This window comes from Lethenteron reissneri, chromosome 70 (genome assembly GCF_015708825.2).
Source record: "Lethenteron reissneri isolate LAM-NWPU_2019-01 chromosome 70, ASM1570882v1, whole genome shotgun sequence".
Taxonomy (NCBI): Eukaryota; Metazoa; Chordata; class Hyperoartia; order Petromyzontiformes; family Petromyzontidae; genus Lethenteron; species Lethenteron reissneri.
The window spans coordinates 4469014-4479178 of record NC_083848.1 but is presented as its reverse complement, the minus strand read 5'-3'; the positions used below and the strand labels follow the sequence as shown (position 1 = coordinate 4479178).

The 10165-nt window shown below is 46.7% G+C and overlaps 1 long non-coding RNA gene across 1 annotated transcript; it reads right to left on the bottom strand.

Annotated features, from left to right (window-relative positions):
* Nucleotides 1–7178: 7178 nt before the first annotated feature.
* On the bottom strand, nucleotides 7179–9882 carry LOC133361023 (uncharacterized). Its single transcript, XR_009757327.1, has 3 exons — nucleotides 9827–9882; nucleotides 8334–8466; nucleotides 7179–7306 (listed from the first exon to the last, which is right to left on the bottom strand). It is a non-coding gene; the product is annotated as an uncharacterized LOC133361023 (long non-coding RNA).
* Between the last annotated feature and the right edge of the window lie 283 nt (nucleotides 9883–10165).

Genomic DNA, 10165 nt, shown 5'->3' with positions numbered 1-10165 from the left:
GCCGCCTCAGAATTTGATTGATGACGCGCCTGAGAGAAACAAGTACTTTGGTGAGTGAAGGGGCGTGCGGGGGAATCGCGTTAAGTTTGAGGGGGAGCTGGGTCCGTTAAGAGTTTAGTGGGGCATTACTTTGTATATTCAACTACTTCCACATGTGTTTTGGCAGTCAATATGATTCGTAATGCATTTAGCATTTTTGGGGATGTCTGTGTGAGGCTGTGTGTCTGTGTGAGATTCTATGGGTCTATTTGCAAGTATATTGTCTGTGTGTTTCGATGGGTATTTGTGTGAGTCAATGGGTGTCTGTGTCTCTGTGCGAGTCTGTGTCTCTGTGTTTGCCAATGTGTCTTCCTGTGATTCTATGGGTCTTTGGGCAAGTATAGTCTTTGTGTGAGCTATGGGTCTCTGTGTGAGTCTATGGGTCTCTGTGTGTGTCTATGGATATATGTTTGAGTCTATGGGTCTCTGTGTGGGTGTATGGGTCTATGTGTGGGTGTATGGGTCTATGTGTGAGGTTATGGGTCTCTGTGTGAGTCTATGGGTATCTGTGTGAGTCTATGGGTGTCTGTGTGAGGCTGTGTGTCTGTGTGATATTTTGTGGGTCTAATTGCAAGTATATTGTCCCAGTGAGTGAGTATTTGGGTTTCTGTGTGAGTCAATGGGTGTCTGTGTGAGGCTGTGTGTCTGTGTGTGAGTCTATGGGTCTTAGTGCAAGTATATTGTCTTTGTGTGAGTTTATGGGTCTCTGTGAGTCTATGGGTCTCTATGTGATTATATGGGTCTTTGTGCAAGTATATTGTCCCTGTGTGAATCTATGAGTCGATGTATGTCTGTGTCTCTGTGTGATTCAATGGGTCTTTGTGAAAGTATATTGTTTCTGTGTGAGTCTATGGGTCTCTGTGTGAGTCAATGGGTGTCTGTGTGAGGCTGTGTGTCTGTGTGAGATTCTATGGGTCTATTTGCAAGTATATTGTCCCTGTGTGAGTCTTTGGGTATTTGTGTGAGTCAATGGGTGTCTGTGTCTCTGTGCGAGTCTGTGTCTCTGTGTTTGCCAATGTGTCTTCCTGTGATTCTATGGGTCTTTGGGCAAGTATAGTCTTTGTGTGAGTTTATGGGTCTCTGTGTGAGTCTATGGGTCTCTGTGTGTGTCTATGGGTATATGTTTGAGTCTATAGGTCTCTGTGTGGGTGTATGGGTCTATGTGTGGGTGTATGGGTCTATGTGTGAGGTTATGGGTCTCTGTGTGAGTCTATGGGTATCTGTGTGAGTCTATGGGTCTCTGTGGGATTTTTTTCTCTGTGTGTGTCATTGGGTCTCGGTGTCTATGGGTCTGTGTGCAAGTATATTGTCCCTATGTGGGTGTATGGGTCTCTGTGTGAGTCTATGGGTCGCTGTGTTAGTCTATGGGTCTTTGTGCAAGTATATTGTTTCTGTGCGAGTCTTTGGGTTTCTGTGCGAGTCAATGGGTGTCTGTGTGAGGCTGTGTGTCTGTGTGAGATTCTATGGGTCATTGTGCAAGTATATTGTTCCTGCGTGAGTCTTTGGGTTTCTGTGTGAGTCAATGGGTGTCTGTGTGAGGCTGTGTGTCTGTGTATGATTCTATGGGTCTTAGTGCAGCCGTCCTCCCCTAATTAGCGCGAATAATCGAGAGTCTACTGTACTTGGCTCCCATTGCCACTGCTTTGCAGCACTGAGTAATGAGCGAAAGCCCACGAGCACAAGGGGACAACATTCACAGGGCCGCACAGACAAGTCACGTGCCCCAACTTTCTATACTGCCACCTTTCAGCCCCATGAGTTTACAGGCACGTGCCACCACCTCGGTCAGATCAGTAAATGCAATCACGTAAAATTGTCCATTGCAATGATTGATGTTGATTGACGTGGCTCTGTTGCTGTCCCCTTTGTGGGCCGAGTCGTCTGCGCGGGAGCAGGAAATTGTTATCATTGAGCACGCGCATCGATCTATCGTGAGTTCTACAATTTTAGTTTAATTCATTAACCAACTCAATTTTCTTAACTTAAACATAACTTATACCACTATACTTTAGTGGTTTTTTGGCATAGAGATCCACGGAAGATGAATATTTGGGATTATCCACGATTTTGAATTATCCGTGGCCATCCTCCCGGTCATTAGTGTGGAAAATGGAGAGTCTACTGTAATCAACAATCCTTTTTTGGCCCAATATTGAATAATCCTTTGATAAACACATGCTTGGTTTTGTTTTTCCAAGGTAAGTCCCAAATAGCAATAGGATTCATACCAACCCCTCTTGTACATTTGATCACCTTTTCAAGTTGCTGCGATCCCCAGTCGGTCGCACAGAGGTGATGCGTAAAGTAAAGGCCGACCGAAATTCGGTTTCGGTGCCGAAAGTTGGCAAATGGCCGCTTTCGACATACGTTCGGTTTCGGCCGAAAGTACATTTTTTACTTTCGGTTTACTTTCGGTTTCGGCCGAAACTGATATTGACTTTCGGTCAACCGAAGATCTATTTTTAGAATATAACGCTAGTGCTACGTTTATCTCTCTGCCTATCGGCCGGTCAGTCGGCGCTAGGCAATCCTGCGATAGGCTGCAAAAACACATCAGCAGCAGCTTGGGAGCGAGGTTACAGCCGCAACGATGGTCTGTTAATGTCAACAGACGGCAGCCTGCTTTTGCATCCGTGGGTGGAGTCTCTTTGGCGGGACGACAACAAAGTGCCGTTGTTGTCTGTTCCCAGCCGCCTGCCCGCCTTGGCTTATGTGTTGCGTTCTCTTCAGTCTATACGCGTGTTGATACCGAGATTCGAAGTCTGACAATATTCTTCTTGGTTCTTTCGGTAAAGTCACTTAGAAGGGAAGTAATAAAATAATAAAAATAAAACATAATAAAAAAATGAAGAATTCTTCACCTGAGGACAGCTGCTTGCGTTGTGGCCGAAACGTCGTGAGAATTATTTTATTATGTTTTATTTTTATTATTTTATTATTTCCCTTCTATGTGACTTTACCGAAAGAACCAAGAAGATGAATCCCTGCAGTCACGAAAGCTTTAAATCGAAATCTGACAATATTGTTATTCAGTTAGTTAATAGTTACGTAGCGAATTAGTGATAACAAAATTACGAATCTGAGTGAAGTAGAAAATTAAACTTAATAAACGGAGCAGTTAATCACTAAAGTCGATTCTGATGCAAGAAACAGCAACCTGCTGGGCGAGAATGCGGAAAAACTGGTATTTCTTAACTACAACATTCGTTTGTTTAGATATAATCACCAAGTAACACCTAAAGATTTGATATTTAACGACTCTTACTGCAGGCTCTGAATGATTAGTTCTAGATACATTTTTTATTAAAGTAGCATTGCATCATGACCTATATATAAAAAATGAAAATTTGTGAATGTGTCTGTTCAAAATGTTTAGCGTACTTCCCGACATGCAACAAACTTTAAATTTGCCATGTGGGTACTTTCCATACTGCACACCATGCATACACTTTGGTATTATTTTTTTGGGGGGGGGGGGGTGCAATAATGCATATATTTTGCACGGCAAGCGAGCTGTGACGTCACATCTGTCATGTCACCCGCGCATGTGTAGCGCTTAGCGCTACGAACATGGCGTGGTGCTGGCCACCCACCCCCTCGTGTGCCATGCCGGCCTTCATAGGTACTCGCTAACAGCACTTGCCCCCTACAGTCTCACAGGCTACATGGTGGATTTTTGTCCTTATCCTGTGTGTATGTAGGGGGGGGCAGCGACTGCGTAGCGATTCGCGCGCTGCGCTACGAACCCGACGACCAAAGTTCAATTCCCACTCATGGCCACCGCCGGTGACGATTATTTGAACTGGTCCTGGGCCTCCCCTAGGTCGACTCAGCCTCAAACGAGTAAGTGGTGTGTCAACATCGCCACTGGGGAGACAAAGGCAGCCGGCCGTGGTGAATCCAAGTCCCGGGCGAAGCCGGGTAGTAAAGCTAGTATTTCATAAATCTTGTGTTCGGTAACTTTGGTTATAAACCTTTCTGTTTTGGTCTCGGTCGAAAGTGTAGTTCAACTTTCGGTTTTGGCCGAAAGTGAAGTTCAACTTTCGGTTTCGGCTTCGGTTTCGGCCAAAAGCCAATATTTAACTTTCGGTCTGGTTTCGGTTTCGGCCGAAACCAGAAATTCAATTTCGATTTAAAGCTTTCGTGACTGCAGGGATTCATCTTCTTGGTTCTTTCGGTAAAGTCACGTAGAAGGGAAGTAATAAAATAATAAAAATAAAACATAATAAAACAATTCTCACGACGTTTCGGCCACAACGCAAGCAGCCGTCCTCAGGTGAAAACCAGGTCCGTCGAGGCGACAGAGTCTGAATGAAACAGCACACGAGCTTGGAGCATATATATAAGCTGGGCGCATTGACAAAGGAATTTGCATATCAAAAGGAATTTAGCATATTTATGGGAAATGCAGAATTCCCTCATCAAGACTCTATATCATAGAGCCCAATGCATCTCCGACCATGAACACATTTCCAGTGAACTCAAACACGTACGCCAAGCTCTTAAGGCTAATGGTTACTCCGACTACACAATCCGCAAAGCCATCACTCCAACCATCAAGAAGGATCCTGTTGAGGAGCCTTTCAAGACCATCACCTTACCCTACATTGCTGGGGTCACAAAAAAGATCTCCAAAATCCTGATTAAACACAAGATCCAGGTCCGATTCAACACAGTACATAAAATCCGTGATCTGGTCCCGTCTGTAAAAGATGTGGTTCCAGACATACAGTACCCTGGCGTCTACAAACTAAGTTGCCTCTGTGGTAGCAGTTACATTGGAGAAACCAAACGACATGTCTCGGACCGCATCCGTGAACATAAGGCAGACCTGAAACACGGTAGGACAAACACCTCAGCCGTGGCAGATCACTGTTACAACTCAGTGGGCTCACATGATATTGACTTCTCCAAGACAGAGGTTCTCTGCAAGCCATCTGGCTATCATGAGAGATTCGTTCATGAGGCGATCCACATATACAAACACGGAGACAATTTCAACCGAGAAGATGGATTCTGGCTTAGCAATCATTGGAAGGACGTAATAAACCATTTCGGATCTTAACTGATTGTGTTCACGTTTACGGTGACTTTCAGACCGCGTTCCACTCACTGGCATGGTGCAGTGTGCAGAGTAATGTATGGTGTCGTAATTGTATAGTAAACATATAGCAGTGTGATACACATTAGGGTGGGTAGAATAATACATAGTGTTATATTAAAATGGATAAGGCAGCAACTGCAGCAGCAGCAGCAAGTGCAGCAGCAGCAGTAACAGCAGCAGCAGCAACTGCAGCAGCAGCAGCAACTGCAGCAGCAGCAGAAACTGCAGCAGCAGCAGCAACTGCAGCAGCAGCAGTAACTGCGGCTCCCTTTGATGCTGTTAATCCTGCATAATGCACATGCATATGCAGTACTAATCACATTCCTGCATTTTCCATAAATATGCTAAATTCCTTTTGATATGCAAATTCCTTTGTCAATGCGCCCAGCTTATATATATGCTCCAAGCTCGTGTGCTGTTTCATTCAGACTCTGTCGCCTCGACGGACCTGGTTTTCACCTGAGGACGGCTGCTTGCGTTGTGGCCGAAACGTCGTGAGAATTGTTTTATTATGTTTTATTTTTATTATTTTATTACTTCCCTTCTACGTGACTTTACCGAAAGAACCAAGAAGATGAAGTAGAATTGTGTTAAATAAAGTACATACAGTAAAAAACTCATGAAATAAACTTAAATGAAGAAAACTAGCAATAGAAACATGGGGAAAAACAAGCTCTCAGCATATAAAACAAGCAATGACATAATGCTACGAAATGAAAGAATTACATAAGACGACAATAAATGCCTTAACCCTCGTGGAGCTCAAGCGAGGCGTAAGGTTGCCCCTCGCCTTACGTCTCGCTCCACGGTATTCATCCGCAAACCTCACTGTGCTGCAATATTTGCGCTTACGTAATTAACGCAAGAATGTCTGCATATCGATGTTTTATTGTTACATGATTTATGGAAGCATTCCCATTAGGTTAGATTTCCTCAAGTCAGATATTTCGCAACCTGTGGACTGTCTGTACATGAAGGAAGATTCGCATTGCCGTTTACGACAGATGCTGGTTAGTGAAGAGCATTCCAGATTGTAGAATGCCGGATAACAATATATTTTCCTGTATTTTAATACATCTTTACTTTCCAACGATGAGCTGTACTAGTCATGAATTGACATGTTTTGGTTACGTGACAAACCTTACTAATTGACCGTATTGGGTGGTGCCGGGATTAACGACATTTATTATATTTACGCAATCTAACCCAAAAACCTCGATTATGGACATTGGTCGCGAAAGCCTGCTACATATTCAACTGACAGCTTGGTAGTGTACCATTAAAATGTCAAGCAGCAACATTTTCAAAAAGAGAAAGCGTACAAAAAAGATGGCATCACCGTTTGTCCCTCTCCGATTGCTTGCCAAATACAAGGAAACTATTGCAAACGTGGCAGAGTGAGTAAAACTCGTAACTGCAAATCACAGACAGAAGCAAGCGACATCTTGTGTCGTTGACTCGGATTCATCCATTCTGGTCCCTTGCAAAATGTTTTTGACAATGCCTGAAAAACTTCGCTTTCACTGTTAACAAATAAATCTTTGGCTCATATTTGCAGGTTGTTTTATCCACTGCAGTAGCACCCAGTTACACCACTGGGGACTTCACACGAGACCAGCCGAGAGGCGTTTTGATAACATGTTCACATACAAAAGACAAAGATCCCCCGTGTAGCCTTAACAGACTGTTGGGGCAAGTGCCGATAGTGAGTAGCATCTATGAAGGCCGGCACGGCACGAGAGGGTGTTTGGCCAACATCAAGCCCGGCCGCCTTTGTCTCCCCAGTGGCGTTGTTTACACACTGTACCAGGTACTCATTTGACGCCGAGTCAACTTTAGGGGAGGTCCAGGACTGGTTCATATAATCGTCACCAGTGTTGGCGGCCATGAGCGGGAATCGAACTCGTGTCGCCGGGTTCGTAGCGCAGCGTAGCGCTAACCGCTGCACTATTGTGCACATGCAGGCAGATACAAACACCCTGACATACACACTCGTACACAACGTGGCCATACGACTGTCGTAGCTGTACCTTGCAGGTCGGGCACACAAACTCGCAGCCCGCGCGTGCGCGTGCCTTTGTCCTGCAGGCATGCTCCACACGAGACGCGTGTCCGCACACCGGCAGCAGGTAGGGGCGGCTGCGTGACGCGTCCCAGGCTCCACTGGGAAACAGACATTTTTTAAAATCCCAACCAAGGCATGGGATCAGAACAAGTGCTAAGGCAGCACCTGACGCGCAAAGACAGCGTCGACTTTTCCCATTTGAAAGCGGCCACTCCTCGTCATCATCACAGATTAAGGGGTCTGTAATTATGACGATAGACCTGATTTTCATTCAATCAGGTCTATAATTGAATGACAATCGTAGACCTGATTTTCATTCATTTAGGATTTTCTTTGGACGTCAGCTAATAAAGTAGATTATCGATTATTCGTGCTGACAGGGAGGACAGCCGCGGATAATTCAAAATCGCGGACATTAGATTACTTTTATTTAAACTATGAACTTCATACATTAACAGTACATCTAGCAACTAATTTACCTGGTGGTATTGGAACAATTCTTACATGCTTGTGTTGAACCAATGCCGCTTGAAATGATACAACAGCAGGCGTTGACGATGAAAAGCGTAAAAAACTATTCTGAGTTTATTGTCCCTTATTTTATGGCCTGCTCAGATCTTCTTTCGGGGACTCAATTCGCTACTTTTAGCTCTGAACATCAAGCGTAGCGAGTGAGCCTCTATGAAGGCCAGCAGCGTGCTGTTAGTGGTCGTGTAAGCAGAATCACAGCCGTCTTTGTCTCCCGAATCTACACTCGCAATGAACCGAGTACTCATTTAAGGCCGAACTGACCTAAGGGAGGCTCCCAAGAATGGTTTATATTTCGAGTTGCCGCTGTTTCTCCCCGTCAGAAATTAAATTACCTTCACGCATCTTCATGTGGCGTCTCCTTGAGACGACTGTAACTGCACGAGCTAAAGGCGCGTCTTTCTGTAAGCGCCACACTGCCTTACGCGAGACTTCAGTTTTACATTTTCCATCATCTACTCCTTTAACGGATGTAGAAATTTAAACTAACTTCTTTCGCACCGTACGTAGCCAATGGTGCTAATCTGATGTGCGGAGCAAGAACAAACACTAAAACACAAAACGCACGCGCATGTAGGCCGTGCTATAAACAATTACCTTTGATTTCCTGTGCGGGCAAGGACGATACAGTCCACTAAAACTACGAGCACGCGGCACACCACCAGCGGCCACGTCTCCTGCCGCGTGTGCAGGCGGTGCAACTGCACGGGCCCACACGGGCGGGGAGTTGCTGCAGTGCCATGCCACGTGGAGCAGAGGGGGGCATTGGCAGGCTTCATTCTTGCGTTTCTTGCACCAGAACCAGACTCTCACACAGAGACCCAGAGACTCTCACACAGAGACCCTCACACAGAGACCCTCACACAGAGACCCAGAGATTCTCACACAGAGACCCAGAGATTCTCACCCAGAGACTCTCACACAGAGACCCTCACACAGAGACCCAGAGACTCTCACACAGAGATTCTCACACAGAGACCCAGAGACTTACACAGAGACCCAGATACTCTCACACAGAGACCCTCACACAGAGACTCTCACACAGAGACCCAGAGACTCTCACACAGAGACCCTCACACAGAGACCCAGAGACTCTCACACAGAGATTCTCACACAGAGACCCAGAGACTTACACAGAGACCCAGAGACTCTTACATAGAGACCCAGAGACTCTCACACAGAGACCCTCACACAGAGACCCAGAGACCCTCACACCGAGACCCTCACACAGAGACCCAGAGACTTACACAGAGACCCAGAGACTCTCAACAGAGATTCTCACACAGAGACCCAGAGACTCTCACACCGAGACCCAGAGACTCTGACATAGAGACCCTCACACAGAGACCCAGAGACTCTGACACAGAGACCCTCACACAGAGACCCAGAGACTCTCACACAGAGACCCTCACACAGAGACCCAGAGACTCTCACACAGAGACCCTCACACAGAGACTCTCACACAGAGACCCAGAGACTCTCACACAGAGACCCTCACACAGAGACTCGCATACAGAGACTCTCACACAGAGACCCAGAGACTCTCACACAGAGACTCAGAGACTCTCACCCAGAGACCCTCACACACAGAGACCCTCACACACAGAGACCCTCACACAGAGACTCTCACACAGAGACTCACACAGAGACCCTCACCCAGAGACTCACACCCAGAGACCCTCACACAGAGACCCAGAGACACTCACACAGAGACTCACACAGAGACTCAGAGACTCTCACACAGAGACTCACACAGAGACTCTCACCCAGAGACTCACACACAGAGACTCACACAGAGACTCTCACACAGAGACTCACACACAGAGACCCAGACCCTCACACAGAGACTCACACAGAGACTCTCACACAGAGACCCAGACCCTCACACAGAGACTCACACAGAGACTCTCACACAGAGACCCAGACCCTCACACAGAGACTCACACAGAGACTCACACACAGAGACCCAGAGACTCACACAGAGACTCTCACACAGAGACCCAGACCCTCACACAGAGACTCACACAGAGACTCTCACACAGAGACCCAGACCCTCACACAGAGACTCACACAGAGGCCCAGAGACTCACGCGGCAGCGACTCCGTGAGCAGTGATGGCGGCGCGAGACCACGTGGTGACCCCACGTGCCGAGTGCGCGCGCCGAGTCACGTGGGGGCGGGCGGCCATCTTACCGGAGACAGTGCTGCACTGTAACAGCGGGGAGCGGCGGTGCAGCGGATAAATGTCCTCGGCGGGCCGCATGTGGCCCGCGGGCCGTAGTTTGAGGACCCCTGCTCTAGGCTATCGGGTGGGAGAGGCCGTTACCTCTCCGTGTTAGGTACGCTCTTAGTCGTTAGAGCGAATAAACGGTGTTGCCTACAAAGGGAAGTCTCTGCCTACTTTGTCAACACTACACCTGCTTACCAAC